We start from the raw sequence: 18,628 nt of genomic DNA, 5'->3' as shown, positions 1-18,628 counted from the left end.
CCCACAAATGGGAACCACTGCTGTTGGTAATACTAAGCCCTAAGGAAGTGTGCCTGGTGTTTGCAGGGTGCAGGGGGTGCCCCAGGTCCCGAGAGGGCTTGGTGCCAGGGCCCGCAGAAACCAGTGTATCCTCCCTTTGCAGGGAGCCATCCCCTGGGAAGCCACCACTCTGGGGAGACGAGTCTGAGGGTGGGTGGCCGGGTGCTGCAAGCCGTGCCCCACAGGCTGCGGAGGCCAGACGTGCATGCAGGGACCCCTCAGCCGCCTCCGCTAGTCTGCTCGTGACCCGGCGCAGTCCATGAGAGGTTCCCGCAGACCCTGCCCTGCTGCCCACTCCTGTGATCTCTCGTCTGGGGGAACGTAACTGAACTTAGGCCAAGAATATCTGAAAACACGTCATAAAGAAGACGCACGTCCAACAGCCACCCGTTCAGCGTAGGATCCCAGTGCTTCCTCCGGAATGCCCACCTGGCTCCGGACCACACAACCACTCCCTGGCCATGCAGGTCCCTGGGTTGGCATGAGTCTCCTTTCTAACCAAGCCCCCCGATCTCTGCTCTGCGGGGAACAAGGCTCCAGATCTGGCGGGAGCACCTCCCTGCCCTGGACGGCTGCAGACACTGGCCCTGAGCTGTCCCCTCTGCTCCTCAGTGTCGGAGGGGGACAAGGAACCACGAGGGACCTGCACTCGGACTCTGAGGGGCAGAATACTGGTTGGTGTGCCAAGCCTGCTCACTTAGGGAGCAGCACCCCTGCCTTCCTCTTCAGCCTCTGGATCCGCCAGCAGGAGCCACTGAGGCCTATTTCACATGAGACCACGACCCAGAACTGTGGCCGCTCCCGCCAGTGGCGAACCTTGTCTCCACCCACATGCGGTTGTGCAGACACCCGCTGCTTCCTGCTCATTTGCAAGTGGCTGGCACCGGTTTCCTCCAGGAGACACTGCACCGGAGCAGGGCATGAACCCCAGACTCCCTTCGCCCTAGCTCAGAGCCTAGCCCCCTGGCCCCTTGCTCCCTCCCTCAGAGCGGGGTTTCCAAAAGGTTTCAAGCTCATGCTTGCTCAGCATTGAGACGGAAACAGGTTTCATGTGGTGTTGGGGGTTCTGTCACTACTTGAGGGGCACGGAAGGGACCTGCCTTCTGTGAATTCAGAGATGAATCCTTGTATACACTGGAAACTCCCTCCTCACCGACGGGTCTCCATTCTCACACAGCAGAAGCTCCACCAACACGCGCACACTACCCCTGCACTGCGTCCTCACTGGCCCCGGATGCTGAATGAGTCAGCAGGTGGGCAGTAGGCACGATTCCCTTCTGCCTCCCACTCTGTCCAGGGACAGGAGGATCCAGTCTTGAAAGTGAAAAAGAACCCAAGCATTCAAATACTTCCTTTTCCTGTCTTCTCTCCATTTCACAGATGCAGTAACTGAGGCTCCGAGAGCGAGCTGACTTGCCTAGAGCCACGTGGGGGGTGGAGGTCCCCAATACCAGGCTCGGCCTGGGGCAGGTGATACTGGACCCCCACATCTCCCCACATTTGCTGGGACCGTTCTGAGAGTCAGGACAGATGCTGAGCTGCAGCCTGCAGACTCCTTGCTGTATCCCCAGGCTTCCCGGCCCTGGAGGGGAGCCCAGGAGCCTCCTGAGCAGACACACTGTCCCTCTCACCCCCATTTCCAGGTCCTGCACACAGTGGGGGCGGCTGTGGCCCACTCCCACGGCCCAAGGCATCGAGCATCTACTATGCGCTGTGCTGCCCTCACCCTAGTGCAGCCCGACCCTGCAGGCTTTGCTCAGCGGGGGACTGGCCGTGCACACTTCTCCCAGGTGAAGCTGGTGGGGAGTCTCCCACGGGGTCTCCCATGGCTGCAGGCTGCCCTCCCTTCAGCCTCCAGCATGAGGCCTTATTCCCCTGCTGACTGGCGGGGCAGGCAGCTGCTGGGGTGTGTGTGTGGGGGTGGGTGCTCACTTTCTAGGCCCTCCTGTGATGACCAACCACGGCAGTTCCTGGTGACCCCGAGTCAGGCTGTGGGCAGCCCAGAGTCCCGGATTCCACCTGCCCCTCCCTGGTGGCTTATGGGGAAACTGGTTTTGTCAGAAGTCATGTGTCTGGCAGAGAAAGTGGCCCTGCCAGTCAGGCGGGACCAGGCTGGCACAGAGCCAAGCACCCTCTTCCCATCCGGCCATGATAGGGGACAATCCAGGGAGGCCACCTGACATCTTAAGGATGTGGTAGCCAAGCCTGCAGCCCCCAGGCCCACCCACCAGCCCCCTTTGCCCCCTGGACCCTTGAGCCCACTGTCCCAGCCCTGAGCAAACCCCACATGAGGGCCCCCAGCCTCCTGCTGAGAAGTGTCATGTGACATTGGCCTGACCCATGAAACATGGGGTTCATGCCAAGGATCCTCAAAGAGGCCAAAAGAGAAACCAAGGCATGTCCCCACGGCAACGTAAACATACATGTTTGTGGCCATGGCACAGACCCCTGCCAGCCAACGGATGGATAAACAAGCCTCAGCCCGTCCACACAGAGACCAGTACTCATCCATGGAAGGGAGAAAGTCATTAAACGCCACCACTCAACAGGCTCGTCTGGAGGGCGGTGTGCGGGAATGCCCGCAGTGGCAGCTTTAGGCGAGAGGCGCCACTTTTTAAAAAAGCTGAATTTTCGGGGCACCTGGGTGGCTCAGTGGTTGAGCATCTGCCTTCAGTTCAGGGAGTGACCCCAGGGTCCTGGGATCGAGTCATCCACCGGGCTCCCTGCAGGGAGCCTGCTTCTCCCCCTGCCTGTGTCTTTGCCTCTCTCTGTGTCTCTCATGAGTAAATAAAATCTTTAAAAAAATAAAAAAAATAAAAAGCCAAATTTTCATGACTTATCCCACTTCCATTGAGTATCTTGCCTGCCAGAGTCTGGCTAACCTCAAGCTGCGTGGCACTGACCTAGGACCTGAGGCCCTCGCTCTAGGAGCGTGGTTGGCCTGCCCAAGCCCATTTCACAGACCCTGAAGCAGCACCCACCCAGCCCCAAATCCTGCCACCCGTGAGCTGAGCTATCCAGTGGAGTCACTGAGACAAGCAGAAGGGTCCAGAGACCCCCGGTGAGCCGGGTCCCCAAGGCTGAGCCTCCCAGAGCTGTCAGGGCTGGGAAACCACCCTCGGGGGAAACGAGAAGGCAAGGTTTACCCCAACGTTCTGAGCCCTACATTTCGGTCTGTTCCCGGACACACTGGTCACACTATGAGATGACAAGTTCCAAGGCATGAAGCACCACCAGGCACCTCATGAGCAGCAGGTGACAGCTAAAAACGACACTGAGAGTGACAGGGGGCTGGCCCTGGGTCACAACATGTCCTTCTGCCCACCAGCACGGGTCCTCACAGCCCGCGCGGTCCCTTCATCTGCACCCGCTTTCGGGAATGCCCCAGGGAACCCCACCTGCCAGCTGGGGTCCTGCCCTGGGAACCTCCTTGGTTCTGGAAAAACTGCAACTCCCAGTCCCCAGGATAGTGCTCGCTGGGCGGGGGGGGGGGGGGAGGGGGCGCTTCCCCATGGTCCCCGGCCCCACATGGGGTCAGACCTCTGAATCATCAGTGTGTGGGAGGGCTCCTCACTGGGGTGACCACACGGCCCCCTCCAGGCTCTCCTGTCTAACAGGGGCAGGACATTTGTCATCCTCCAGAGCCAACAGTGGCCAGTGGAGACGAGGTAGAAGGCTGGTGGGTATGGTGGGCACTACCCGGCAGGGCTGGGTTCCCTCCTCTCCTCCGGGTGAGAAGCCACGCAGCAAGCACCAAGTCCCGGGTCCCATGTCAGCCACCAACAGCAGAGGTGGCCGGTGGGGGCTTCACTGGGTCTTGATGTTTTTTGAAGAGAACTAACACGTTTCCCCAAAGCGGGGGAGCATGGGTGTCCTGGGGCTGCCGTGACAACCAACCACGTGCTGGGCACTTGGCTGCAGAAATTTATTCTCTCCCGGCTCTGGAGGCCAGAAGTCCAACACCCAGGTGTGGGCAGGACCCCACTGTCTCCGGAGGCCCCAGGGGAGGGTCCTTCCTGCCTCTTCCAGCACCTGGGGGCCCACGCGTCCCTGGGCTCTGCCCACCTCTCTCTCCCCGAGGTCACAAGGCCCCTCCCAGTGTCTGTTTTAAACTCCCTTCCCCATCCCTTAAAAGTCACTGAATCCGGGTCCACCAGACAATCCAGGATGACCTCCTACCAACTGCCTTCATTTGGGTCCATCTGTAAGTTCCAAATTCCAAGTAAGGTTCCATTCATGGGTTCTGGGGTTAGGACTACGACCAATGTTTTTGGGAGGTCACCATTCAACTTATTGCAGGGTCCCCCAGTCCAATGGAGACCTTTGGGGTGGGGGTGACAGGGGCTTGCAGGTACACAGTGCTCACCTTTGCTTGTAGGAACCGCCCCCTGGCCCTCATCACCTCTGCTCCCCCTCACCCTGTGCAGGCCCCTCGCTGCCCCTGATCACCCTCAGCAGAGCCGCCGTTTACCCCCTCACCCTCGTGACCCTCCTTGACTAACCTCCTGGGGCTCCAGGCCCTGGATGAAGCCTCAGAACCTCCTGCCCCCGCCCCTCCAGCATGCAGCCCCGGCAGACACTGGAAGGTGTCGGCTCCTGCTCCTGCACCGGCGCCTCCCCGCTGCCCACGGCCTCCCCTGGATTTGGCAGCAGCCCAACTCGGCCCTCAGCCGCTCTCACCCCCCCCACCCCACTGAACCACCCAGTGAGCCAGCGCCACTCCCTGTGTGCCCAGCCCGGCCACCACAGAGGATCAGACCTGGGTCCGCCCAGGACCAGCGCGGGACCCCGAGGCTGGGAACCACCGAGTCCTTCGGGGCCTGTGCATCCCAGGGGTCTGTGCCAACAGGAAGCAAGTTCTGGAGGAGGTACCCCGCACTCGAGCCCTTAGACCCTGCCCAAACCAGCAAGAACCAAGTGCCATTTAGAGCAACATGCGTATCTTACCGATGAGAACACCAGGGCTGGGGAGGGGACGGGTCTGTGACCTGGAACAGGTTACAGGAGGAAGGTCCTGCCAACTCCCGACACACCTGGAGGGTCCGGGTGGGCCGAGAGCTATCCGGGACCAGCTAGAAATCTCACTCCAAATAGTCACAGGTGCAGCTGTGCCTGTGATCCAGGGCCTCCCCAAGAGAGGCCCGCCCGCTGCCCCGCCCGGGCCACACCGGCCACAGCACCTCGGCCCCAGGAGCCCAGAGAGCCACCTATCTCACTTCTCTCTGGACAGTCCTCTGGAGCACACGGAGGGAGGGGAGCCAGGGGGCTCTCTGTGGGAAGGCGGGAAGGGGGGGTCTTGCGAGCCAATCCCCCAAGGGGAGCCCCTGAGCAAAGGGGTGAGAGAGAAAGAGAAAATGCAAGGAGCCTGGGGCCTGAGAGGAGGCCAGGAGGCCCCCTCGGGCAGGGAGGCGGGCCCCCGGGGCCGGGTGTGGGTTTTCTGCAGGGCTGTTAAGCTGTTGGTGGCCGCTGGTGGTAGGCTGTGTCCCCTGGGCTCCTGGGAACGGGCAGGTTTCTTTTCAGGAGGTGGGCTGAGCCCGGGGGACCTTGCAGGGCTTGGGATATACTGCGTGGAGCCCCCGTCACTGTGGAGGGGGGGCAGCACCTCTGTTCACTCCTGTGCCTCCCACACTCCTTCCTGCCACGCCCAGAGTAGAGGGGCTGGGATTTTAGATGTGGCTCAGGGGAGAGCAGGGGGGCTTTGGTGCTACAGCTGCCCCTGCTCCTGGTCCCCAGCGATAAACACACAGGCCACACCTCCTCGGAGTGGGGACGGAGTGGGGACAGGCGTGCATGGCTGGGCGAGGCGGGCGGAGGCCAGCACTGCTCCTGGGGATCTGCTCGCTCACCTCACCCTACCCCCAGGCTTCCGTTCTCCCCAAGGCCAATCCCGGCACCTGCACCTGGTGAGGTCACTTCTCCCTCCCAGCTCCCAAGTGGGAAGAGACTGGGATCCCAGCAGAGGCGGCTTTCCCAACAACGCACCAGTGACCGGCTGCATGCCTCGCCCAGGCCCGAGGCCACCAGGGGCGGGTGTTGTCCTAGCCGCTGAGCCTGGGGCAGCCTGCTTGGACACTGGGACTGGGCGGGGGTCCCGAGGGCCCGGCTGAGCCTGGCAGAGGCTGGAGAAAGGTGCTTGGCTGCAGCCCTCGGGTTGGATCTGCCTTACACTGTGTGCCCCCAAAGGGCTTGCTGTGGGCTGCCCTTGACCTCGAGATGCCCGGGGCAGGAGGAGGGGCTCGAAACAGGCCGAGGTCGGACCACAGTGACAGATCAGGGACCCCCACCCCACCCCCGTACCCTGCAGGTCATGCCCCGGGTCACCCTGCTCAGAAGCAGGCCCCGTGAACAGTGGGTGATGGAGGTGATGGACGCAGGGACTGCGGAAGGGCAGTTTGTAAACATGAGTCAAAACATCAAGCCCTCTAATCCTCTAAGCCGTCGATCCGACTTCCAGAGATTTATTACTGGGAATAAAATCCCATCTCCTCGATATCTGCGAGAAGGAGGTGCTCTATGGAGTTATTTACAGGAGGGAAAATGCCAGCACAGGTGGGAGCTGGCCAGTGAGGAACGTCATGCCGTGGACACGAAACGTGGCCACACAAGGGTAACGGGATCTGCGTGTGTAACGGGCGTGGGGGGTGGTGGTGGCACGGTGCGAGGCAGGGCTGCGACGGTGGGGCGATCGGCATCCGTCTGTGTGTAACCAGCGTGCGTGGCAAGCCTTCTCCATCGGGGCCCCTCAGTGAGTGTGTGTGGCTTCACAGGAGGAGCCCGCCCCCAGCAGCGCCAGCACCAGGCTGAAAATAAGTAAGGAGACGTGGAGGCGCTGCTTCCTGCGGGGGACGCAGGGGACGGTCGCCCGCCGGTGCCCCGTGTCCAGCCAGCATTGGGCAAGGAAGGTGCTAATGAAGGCTGCCCACCCAGCGGGATGTGTATATATTAGGTGCTTTGTATGCGCACCGGGCGGACTGAACAGCTGATCCCGCTCATCTTCAGAGCAGACCCCTGGGCAGCCGAAGTGGCGAGGAACAGACTAGGGGTACACCAGGAGCAGGGGAGGCACCAGAGGAGGCAGATGCTGGGGACTCTCGCCCCAGAAGCCCACCGCTCCAAGAGGGAGGAAACAGCACCCAGAGTCTCTCTCGGGCATCTCCAGGGAGGGTGGGCTCAAAACCACCGGGAGCTCCTCAAGGCCCTGAGGGTCTCTGGGGTGTGACCTCTAGAACCTTCTCCACCGCTTTGTGCTGCGCAGTGCGGGCCTGTGGGGCCCCAGGTGTGGATGACCAGGGGCGCTGTCCCGGGAAGGGGGCACTGTCCTGGGAACGTGGTGTGGACCTGGAGGGGCCCCGGGGCCCCGTGCCTCCCACACCTCCCGGAACACAAGGCTCTGCTCCTCCAGATGCCTCCCTGCCCATGGTTACAGAGGCAGGTGGCACAAGGACAGCAAGGCAAGGGGAGAACAGGAGAGCACAGAGGCTATTTTAAACCACACTCAGGTGGATGAGACGCAGCCGCCTTTGGGGTTGGCGTCAGCGACAGCGGGGTGCTCCGCTCCACTGTCCCCTCTGCTTCTGTGGGTCTCACATTTTCCGTGCCATACAGTAAAAAAGGAGAGGCCGAAAGCTTTCTCTTGAAGGCATAAAGGGAGAGTTTCCTAAAAGCCTCAAAGCAAGAGAAGAAATGGGCACATTTGAGTCCCATCCTCCCAAGTGAGGCTCAGAGTTTAAAAGACTAAAAAGGTGCCAGGCACCTCCAAGGATGTGGAAAAGGTGACAGCCAGACCGGTAGAGGCCCCCAACCCTCCCAAGACAGGGAAGGCGACCAAGATCCAGAGCCGGCGGGGCCACGAGGGGAAGAGGAGGCTGCGGCCACTGCTGAGAGTCCTCGCAGGCCTGCAGCCCCTCAGAGCGTGGACTCCCAGTGGTTGGGAACCCGGCCCGGCAGGGCAGCCCCCCGCAGGGCCCCCCAGGCCTTCAGCTTAGCCCCTTCCAGAGGCCCCAGCCCAAAGACACGGTCGCCCCCAAGGCCCCTGCCCCAGCACACAGCAGCCTCCTCTCCCTTCCTCCCTCTCTGATCATCCCACCTCTCCCTGACCTGACATGTCAATGGGCAGCCTCTGCCCTGGCCAGGTTCCCCGCAGCTTGGGGCACAGACCAGTCTGCTCCTTGGTCAGCAAATCAGGAGTGATCCACCACACCAGCCCTGTCCTTAGGTTCTCCCCTCCAGGCCTGGGGTCAGCAGAGAGCCTCCCAGTGAGGCCACCCGATGGGGGGAGTGCCCAAGGCACCCAGGCCTGGCCACTGCAGCAGGAGACAGGGAGCCGTGGGCCAAGAGGAGCTGGGTCTCAGAGGTGCCGGTCTCCTGCACCTTGGATGCCGGGGCCGGTGGCTTGTGCCCGGGAGGTGCAAGTGCTGTGGACGTTCCCTGGATGTGCAGGTGAGGGGAAGCAGGGCTTACCCTCTCCCTCCTGGAGGATGTACCCCAAGCAGTCACACCCCATGTTCATTCCCAGTTCAGCTCTGGGCACCTGTGTGACTCCTTGCCTCTCCAGAGGCCTCAACAATCTTGCATATAAAACAGGGCAGTCCCCCTGCCCACATCCAGGATCCCTGGGAAGACGTACCTGTGGTGTCACCTCCGTGCTTCCTGAACCTTCCCTCTCCTCCCCACCATCCTGGTCAGATGAGCCCAGCTCTTAATTCTCCCTTCTCTGGGTCACCGTGAGCTCCTGGTGCCGCCCGCGGTGGCCACCCTCTCCTGGGTGCAGTGGGTTGAAGGGTGTCCTCCCTCAAAGACAGGTCCACATCCACACCCCAGACCCGTGAATGTGGCCATCTTTGGGTCTCTGCAGATGTGACCAAGTGAAGATGAGGCCACAGCAGGGGAGAGTGGGCCTGGTCCAACGATTGTGTTCCTGTATGAGGACAGGACACTGAGAGACACAGGAGGGGCCCCGTGAAGATAGTGGAGAGGCTGGAGTGATGCAGCCACCAGCCCAGGGACACCTGGAGCCCCAGAAGCTGGACGAGGCAGGAAGGACACTCCTCAGAGCCTCCAGGAGAGGGCCCCGCCCACACCTGGATTTGGGACTTTGGGCTGCAGAACCAGGAGAGTAAGTTTCTGTGGTTTCAAGCTCCCCCCCCGCCCCACCCCTACCCCCACCCCCGTCCCGCTCCAGTGTGTGGTCCTTTGTACAGCACCCCACCACCACCACCCTACAGGACACCCTCTAAGTTCAAGATCAAAGCCGTAAGCAAGAATGGCCTGAACCAAAGGTGAGTGAATGCTTCCTTCTTCTGCCCCAAGGATGAGGCTGAGGGCCCCCTGCTCTGGACACCACCCAGACTGGAAGAAAGTGACCTTTGCACATGGCAGGCAGGAGACGAGGTGGGACTGGACGGCTCTGCCCGAACATGAGCACCCCCCCCTGCTCCCCATTGGGGCCCGTCCAAATCAGCCCCGTGCCCTATCCCCCGTGAGAGCTTCGCACGCCCTCCTGGCCCCGTGCAGCTGAGCACACCATTCCCAGCATAGGCTCGGTTAAGAACTGACCCATGACGCTGCAGATGCCAGCCTGTCCCCCGGGAAGGGGTCTCCAGGCAACGCAGCAACACTGCGGCCCCGGTGGCCAGGGTCACCTCCTGCTGTCCGTGCGACAGCCCGGCCTTCCCACTCCACTGGCTCCTGGAAGCCCCTGGAATTGGCCACCGAGGGCCTCCTCTGCCTCCAGAGCCAGATTCCAAAAGTGCACGTCATCTCCATGCCCTGAATGGGCAGACACCAGACAACGCTGGGTGACCATGGAGGCACTGATCCTCGCTGGTCTCGGGGACAGCGTTCCTCTCTTTAAACTCTCTCTCGAGCCCCGGGACTGACAAGGGAGGAGAGTCCTCGTCCTGCGGGCCACCTGCCTGCCACCGTGTCAGGGAGGCAGGGGGACTGGGGTGCCGGGCGGCTGCAGACATCCAGCACCCAGCCGCGGGGCTTCGCACGGTCCCCTGCTATTTAGCACAAGTGACGATGATTCTCTAGTTTGCAGCAACAACGGAAACGTTCTTTTTAGATACCAATTTGCTTATGTAAAAATAAGTGAGCGGATTTACAGAGCCATGCTTCCAACAGCAGAGGCGGCGGCCGACAAGTGAAGCCACAGAAAACCACCGGAAGCTGTCCCGAAAATGCCAGAAGCCACTCAGAGTCAAGGGTGGGGAGGGGGTATCCCCAGCCAGGCCAGAGGCCTGTGCTCCCTTCGCCCAAGCAGGCCCAGCCCTCGATTCCCGGGGTCTCAGCCACAGCAGCCTCTTTTGCCATAAAATAAAATGTAAATACAGAAAAACCACACAGACGTTCAGCTCCATGAGCTTTTCTAGACATGCACAATCCCTGTCCCCCGGGGTCAGAACCTGAGCTGTCCTGCCACCCGAGGCCATGGGGGGCCGGCCTTCCAGAGCCCATCAGACTCCCCACTCAAGCTGCACCTCTAAGGATCCAAGCTTGAGTCCTGCCTGCTTGGAAACTTTTGCCTCCTATGCCTCTGTTCTGTAGTCTGCTCCCTGGCTCACAATTTATGTGAGGCCACTGGCATCTGACCATGAAGCTTCTGGACAGGCCGGGGGCTCTGGCACTCACAGGCTGGCTGGCTGGCTGGGCAAGGCCTGGACTGCCGGAACCCTGGGCGTCTCTTGAGCTTGAACAGAGCAGACACCTGTGCATCGCCCCAAAAGTCTGAGCACAAGTGGGCACGGACACCCCCTGGCTGCTGCTAATAACCTTGAGGGTCCCGGGATCCCTGGGTGGCACAGCGGTTTGGCGCCTGCCTTTGGCCCAGGGCGCGATCCTGGAGACCCTGGATCGAATCCCACGTCGGGCTCCAGGTGCATGGAGCCTGCTTCTCCCTCTGCCTATGTCTCTGCCTCTCTCTCTCTCTCTGTGACTATCATAAATAAATAAAAATTTAAAAAAATCTTAAAAAAAAAAAAAAAAAAAAACCTTGAGGGTCCCCACTAGACCCTGGGCTGGAAGGGAGAGCACACAGACAACAACGCCTTTGAGCAACCAAGTCAACATCTCCATTCAGAGTCTTGTTCACGACTCGTGGACAAACCTCAGGTCCTCTTACAGCACCCACTCATTCTTGCTTTGTACACGTTTCTAACAATCTTATTTATCTGGTTGCTTCCACAGGAGTGGGCTAGAAGCAGAAACAAGCTTTTTTTAAAAGATTTATTTATTTATTTGAAAGATCAGAGAGAGATAGCAAGAGCACAAGGGGAGGAGGGGCAGAGGGAGAGGGAGAAGCAGATCCCCGCTGAGCACGGAGCCCCATGCAGGACTCGATCCCAGGACCTGGGATCCTGACCTGAGCTGAAGGCAGACACTTCACCCACTGAGACACCCAGGGGCTCCTGAAACAAGCTTTTTTAAGAAGAAAATAAAATAAAATAACTGACAACCCTCCAACAAGAAACATAAGAAAAGGAGTCTGGGGCCACTGACTTGAGGGACAGACAGCCACCACGGCCAAGTTGTCAGAAGGGAGGCCATGTGAGGAGGGGATTCCCATCCCAGCCGCATTGCACACAGAGCGGGTGGTCTCGGGCAGGTTTCCTCGCCTCTCCAAGAGCTGGTGTGCCCGTCTATCAAATGGGGACACTAGTAGGGCTCCCTGCATAGGGCTGTTCAAAGTGTTAAAGGCGACAGTTCATTTCAAACCCTTCGAAAAATGTTAATCACTAGTAAAATTAATTGTTGTCATGATCCAAAAAGAAATGTCACCGGAGGTCCTGGGACCAAGTCCCACTTGGGGCTCCTTCCTCAGCAGGGATCTGCTTCTCTCCCTCCCTCTGCCCCTCTCGCCCCGCACATGCTCTTGCTGTCTCTTTATCTCTCAAATAAATAAATGGATAAAATCTTTTAAAAATGTGTCACTGCGAAAGGGTTAAATTATTTCTCACTTACACCTTAAGGTTGCAAGGCATCATGTGGACATAACTCATTTTGGAAAGACTTCCTCTGAGTGTGTTCAAGGGTCTGCGGGGTAAGCCTCCCCTCTGGCCTGAAGGGGTGGGTCCCCGGGGGCCACACACTTAGCGGGGTCACTCCCGCTCCTGCAGGCAGCCCGGGGCGCGACTGTCCAGGCTCAGCCCAGGAAGTGATGGATGGCCACGTCGGGGAGAACAGGCGCACCGGAGATAAACAGCATGTTCCTTGCGCTTTCAAGATTTAAAAATAAACTGAAAAGCAGACACAGTTCAAAATAATGATCAGGTTGGGAGGACAGTCATTTGCCTGTGTGTCTTCCTCCTGCCGTTTGTTAAATCGCAGCGTAAAGCCCGACGGGCGGCCCGGGCTGCCCTCTGGCAGACGGCGGGAGTACAAGCTGGCAGGGCCCCGCAGCGGGGGCCAGCAGAGGTCCCGAGTGGGGGCCGCGGCCGGGGGACCCACCTGGCCTCACCAAGGGTGATGGACACATGTCCACTTGGCCTGGAAGAAGTCTTCCTCCCTTTTTTTTTTTTTTGCTGCACTTGGAGTTCTGGGCAGGGCTTAGAGGCCCCATTTACAGCTTCCGTGGGCAGCCCCACCCAGGTCCTCCCGGCACCGCCCGCTCTTCCCACCCGTGCTCAGGCTGCTTTGATGGCATGGGCCACAGACAGCTGAGCACCCCCTCCTCCTCCTGAGTGTGGGGCGGAGGTCTCCACCTGCCCCTCACCGCCTGGCCACGTGTTTCCATCTGGGCATCTCTGGACTCTAACCGGCCTGGAGCAGAACTCAGCCGGACCCTGTCTCTCCGGACCCTGGTCGCCTCTGGTTTGGGCTACTTTTGTTCCCAGCTTTATCGAGGTACGACTGGCAAATAAAATTATGAGATATTTAAAGTGCATGTCATGATGAGTCCACAGCCATGCACGTGGTAAAAGGATGCCCCCCCCCCCCATCGAGTTAATACATCTGTCACCTTGCATCTTTATCTTTTTTGTGGAGGTGAGAATGTTTAAGTGCTACTCTCTTAGTACATTTCAATTCCTCAACAGAGTCATCATGTGACATATATCTGTTGTTTTTAATGAACGGGCCGCATTGGTCACTGAGACCCTCCCCTTGGGGGACCCTGGCAAACATCTTTGTAGCATGTGCCCCTCTGGAGAAGCCATCAGCCTGCAGCCCTGTGCTGAGGCCAGAGGAGACCATGGGAGAGCCTGTGGGGTTCCCGTGGGGACAGATGCGATGGGTGGGACCCCAGGGCAAGGAGCGTTGGGGGACTTGCTGACAAAGTATGTCTGGAGCCCAGGACCCTGGCCCTACTAGGAGATGCGGCCCTTGCCTACCCCTCCTGGGCCTGGGCCCTGGGAAGACCCCCACTGCACGATTCCTTTGTGACTTGAACTCAACACTTTCTATGTGTCCTTTGTTCCAGCTGCTCTGGGGAGGTTGGGTGGGAGGCTGATACCCCCCCCATCTGCTGGGGTGTCACCAGAAGCCACTTGGCCACATCCAGCTGGGCTGTTCACGTGTGCACCCTCAGACCCCGAGACCCCACCTCAGGCCAATGCCTCGGAGCAGCTCTTGCCTCTGTAACCAAGGAGCCCCTAACACAAAACACACTCCAGGGATAAAATGGAAACAAGCCAAATGTCCCTCAAGAGGAGAATGGAAAGAAACTGGGCCTCCCTTACACAAATCAGAGAAGGTGAGCACGTTGGACCAATCACTTGTGACCATGCAGCTCAAGAGAAGTTGCAAAAGGCTGTGTACATGTGTTTTTGAGAGTTCTCTGCCACTCTGGAATGATGAGGAACGAGAGGGCATGAAGGGTACATCGGCCAGAGGAGCCTGCATTTGTTTGCAGATCCATCCGTGTATAGTCAAAACATAAAAACAGCCCTGGGAATGTCAGCTCGGAAAGCCTCCGGGAGGCATGGCACCATGCGGGCTCAGGCGGGCGCCCAGGGCCCTGTGCTCTGCTGGACCGTCCAGTCCTTAAACCTAAAGCAAATGGAGACAGACATCACGACCTTGGCAGCATGGGGATTGGCTGGCTGTATTCCTTTGTGAGGTTCCTGTATTTAAACATTTCACAATCATTAGCCATTAATCAAAGTTTTCATTGATGATAAGGAGTTGGTGCCTCCCCGTTCCAAGAGCCCAGTGGCTTGGCAGCGCCTGAAGCAAGTGGAGGGCCAGCTCTGCACCTCCCACATTGCCCTAGCCACTACGACGCCCGTTTCCCAGGTGAGAACACCAAGGTCTGGACGGTCAGAGGAGTCCCTGCCCCATGTGTGGACTGCTGAGCCCGTGTCCTAACCACCAGGTGCTGGGCATCCATAGAGCCCCTCTGGGAAGTCAGGGGCATCTTCTACAAGGGGCAGCATTCCCCGACCCGGGTATCCGGCTTAGTGAGCTCCAGCTACCTGCCTGCCTCTGCGTAAAACAAAACACCCAAACCAAACAAACAGAAGTAGCAGCTCACTGACCGGTCAGCAAAAAGCAAATAATAGTTTCTGAGCAAGTGGGAAGGGGGAGCCGGGGCACTTAGATTGGAGGGAGTTGGGCCAGGAGCAGGAGAGCCAACACATATGAAGAAGGGAAAGGGCACAGGGGGTGAGGTGGATTCCTGCCAGATCACCCCAAAGGCCATGGGCTCCACAGAGAAGGTGCCAGGCCAGGGCTGACCTTCCCTAAATGTCTGGTCCCTTGCAGGATTGGAAGAGCTTTCTGGGCAAGGGAACAGCATATGCAAAGGCAGAGAGATACAGGTGGCAGGACTCACCTCCTTCCATCTCACTATACTTACAGCTCAGCTTGGGGCTTTAATGCAAAGTCCCAGAACCCCTTCCCCTCCCCAGCACCCCCGCGGGCCTACTGTGCAACTGGCCTTGGGTCAACATGGATGTGTGGTTCCGAACCCACAAGGAGCTGGGCCACAGCCACCAATGTGCGGTTGACGCTTACCCAATGAGGATGTAGGATGCCGTCTCCTGATTTCTCACGGGACTGCTGTGGCCCGCATTTACAGTCGGGCAAGGGAAGTTTCGGGAGGTAGAGACTGCCGCCCCTAGCAGCTGGGGTTGAGAATCCCTGAGCCATATCCTCCTCGGCCAGGCCTCCAAGCCCACCATGGTCCCTGACACTATCTACCCTTCAGCCCCTGCCCAGCCTCACCCCCACCCTGATACCCCAGGTCCCTACAGGGCACTGGGGGCCTAGCTCAGGCATCTCTGTGGCTCCAAATCCAGGCTGTTGAGCCACCTCACTGCCCTGCTCAGCCTGGGGCAGAGCTTGGTGGGGTCGGGAGGAGGAGGGGACAGGGATCCAGGGCTCCCTGGGACAGGGTTACACTGCTAACCCAGCACTAACCCAGAGACCCCCCGAGAGGGCTTTGTTCAAGGGCCCATTGCAGAGAGGTCGGAGGATGCCTCGCACCCTGACAGCCACTCTGGTCTTCAGGTTCCAAGCGGGAGGCAGGGGGCAGAGCCCATCCCGTCTCCCAGGGCTGGGGCAAGGAGCCCACAAACCCACGGCAGACCCCTGGGTCTCCTGAAGGCCTCGCCACCTCCACAGTAGAAATGGGAGGAACGTGAAACCCACCCCCGCTCCCAGGTGAAGGAGAGGTCTCCTGGAGCGGCTGAGGCACAGAAACCCACATTCCACTGACACCGTAAGTAACAGCAGAAGGGCTCTTCCCTGGGCTCTGACGGGCAGCACGGGCCCCTGGCAATAGTTCTCATCCCAGAGCTTCGGGACTTCAGGTCTGAGTGCCACGGGTCCCACTCCTGGCCTAGGGCTCTGGACTTGGGGGCCTTCCTGACAAGTGGGGTGGGCTCCATCCCATCAGGCAGATCTGGCCTTTCATTTCACTGCTCCACTGATCGCTGGTCCCCTGGGGCCGCTGTGCTCAGGGAATCTGGTGTGCAGGTGCCTAAAGGACCCTCTGCCAGGTATGCCCCACGGGCGAGCGGGAAAATCCCATGGGCACACCCCCACATCCCGTCCCGCCTGCTCAGCATCAGCTGGCCCTTTAAGCGACCTCTTGGTGCCATTCACCCCAGGAAGCCACAGGAAGGCCTCGACCACAGGTCCTCCCTCCTCTTGGCCTGGATGCATCTCTGGGATCTGGGATCCTGGTGGCAGGGATTCCTTCCCTACGGATCCCTGAAGCTCTCCCAGGCCGCCTCACACCTCGGGCCTACAACATTCCTTGCGCCCGACAGCTTATTCCCCAGACAAAGAACTCCAGGCCGGACCCATTGTTTTGCCCCCATCCCCAGTCCCTGCCCAAGTCCTGGTTCTCAGTCCGGCAGGTCCTGACCGCATGGCTGGTGCCCACTCCCCTTGGCAGCAACACCAGGCCAGCAGAAGCCAAACTCACACCCGCCCACACACGGTCCCGGGGCCCTGGCTCAGAACAACGGCCGTGCGAGAGGAACACCATGCTCCGAACTCCAAATTCTTTATAACCAACCACGGCTGCCATGCCCTGCAGAGACTCCCCTATGTGCTTAGACATCTCCCCAGACCAGCAGCCAGCGCCAGGAGGGTTACCGATCCAGCCCGGCTGCTGCAAAGCCTCAGAGAGCTCATCCTTGGGCTCTAAGTTCTGTTACCTGGACCTGTAGGCTTGGTAGGGTATGGGGCAAACCTGGCACCCAGAACGGCACCCTATTCCTTCAGGGCGGCCCTGAGCAGCACGAGGACCTCCCAGGGTGGCCACCCAGCACCGTCCTTCTGTACCACCCAGCATCTGGCCCCCCAACACGGGATGGTGCCACCTCTGCCACTCCCCACAGCCAGGCACCCAACCCAGGGGCCCCACGGGGGGTCGGGGAGGGGGATACTGCATCTGACGGTTCCCATCATGCCAGGATGTCCGAGTCCTCTTGCCATGCACTGTGTGCCGCTGTGCTTGCCCCTCTGCAGCCCCCATCCTGGGGCTCAGGCCTCACCCATACAACTGTGAGTGGGTATGCAAGGTTTCTCAGCTGTGGCTGCACACCTGTCGCTTGAACAACAAACGGGTAAGGGGCGGGGCATGCTTCTATCACCTTGGGTGAGACCCCCTCCACCTGCACATTGTGTGTGTGTGTGTGTGTGCATGCACACTCACACTGGCTCAATCACAGAATCAGCAGAAAGCACAAGTAAAAACACAGCCACCAAAGACCAGCAGTCTTCAAACCACCGGCTCCACAGGGAGGGTCTCTTCCCTCCCCGATTACAGCACATCAGGTTAGTCTCCCAGCTCAGGAAGCTTCCAGGGAGAGAGATTTCAGGACAGACATTGATCCTGGACATTCTCAGCATAGTAAATACCATCCTAAGGGGGGAAGGGCTGCATTCGGCATTCTGTAAAGAGCCAGAAGCAGACCTTTGAAGACAACAGATTGGTGGCCTGACTCCGCACCCCCGGGCCCAGGAAGGAGGAGCCTGCAGTTGGCTTCCAAGATGCCCTGCCCAGGCCTCTGCACAGGCTCCCCCTCCCAAGACAAGGCGGGTCACAGGGCCCTCGCCTGGCTCATCTGCTTTGTCACCTTTTCTAAACACAGACAAGACAAGAGACACCCAACAGACCCACTCAGTGCCTGCCTCCCTGGCACCTCGGCCACTGCCCCACACACGTGCCGGCAGACAATAGGATCTGCAGATCCGGAGCTGGGAGCCTGATGGTGGGCTGTCAGATGCCCCTGAACTGCCTCCAATTCAAGGAGCCACAAGACCTTGCAAGACCAAGCAGTTGGGGTGAGAACACAGCCCAAAGACCACTCAGCCTGCTATTGCTGAGGCCAGGGTTTCTGCCCTCTGGGGCCTGGATCCACACAACGCACACAGACCCAAGGACACACACGTCTAACCCAAAGGCTGTGCCCACGTCCCTAGCTGTGACACCCTTAGTTTGTCCCCAGCCTGCGGGCTGTAACCTGGAGACAATTACAGAGGTCCACCTGTAAAAGGCATTTTGAAGGGGTTCAGGCAGATGGGCAGACACATATCTATATGATTTCTTGTGTAGACAGAGCAGCAAAGTGTGAGTAAAATCCCAAATGGCAAAAGAGCAGGAATCCAACCAACTGCTCCAGCAAGGCCAGGCTGGGCCCAGCGCAAGGATGCGTGGGGGCCGAGAAGCCTACCTCACCCCGCAGGACCTGTCCACATCCCCAGACATTGGAAATCCTAACTCCAGCTGGCTGCTGACAGCAGACAGCCCGCAAGGGGGGAGGGGCGGCGCCTGGGGAGCCCCGGTCGGTAGTGGCCCCAGGGGCTGCTGACAGCGCCCCCTCCCCGGCCCACCTCCCCAGGACCCTCTGGTTGACTCCGGTCTGCCCTCCCACTTGCTAAGTCTCTATCTTCAGGGGGTCGGCGGCCCAGAGGTGGTGGCTGTGGCTGGTGGGCGAGGCAGGGTCTTCCCCCAGCCCGGGCAGCCCCTCGCTCCGTGGCCCAGACACCGCTGCCCCCGGGAAGGCGCCGGGCGCGGCGATGCCACGCGCGGGGGGCGCGGGGGGCGCGGGGGGCGCGGGGGGCGCCCCGACCCAGGGCGGCCGGGCTGGGGGCGCGCAACCCCCCCGCGTCCCCTGTCCAGGCCCCGCGGAGCGAG

The 18,628-nt window shown here is 59.8% G+C and overlaps 1 protein-coding gene across 4 annotated transcripts in view; it reads right to left on the bottom strand.

The window, feature by feature from the left end:
* The window catches only part of OSBPL5 (oxysterol binding protein like 5), a 75,709-nt gene that overhangs the window by 31,678 nt on the left and 25,403 nt on the right, over positions 1–18,628 (bottom strand). Inside the window, exon 1 of one of the 4 annotated variants that reach the window (XM_077862825.1) lies at positions 4,987–5,135. The exons of 2 other annotated variants lie outside the window; for them this stretch is intronic. The gene's annotated coding sequence lies outside the window, so the exon portion shown is untranslated. Of the gene's footprint in view, positions 1–4,541; positions 4,676–4,986; positions 5,136–18,628 lie in introns of those variants that run through there. One more of the 4 variants, XM_077862824.1, reaches the window with a different exon arrangement.

This window comes from Canis aureus, chromosome 21 (genome assembly GCF_053574225.1).
Source record: "Canis aureus isolate CA01 chromosome 21, VMU_Caureus_v.1.0, whole genome shotgun sequence".
Lineage (NCBI taxonomy): Eukaryota > Metazoa > Chordata > Mammalia > Carnivora > Canidae > Canis > Canis aureus.
This window is presented reverse-complemented; position numbering and strand designations above follow the sequence as displayed.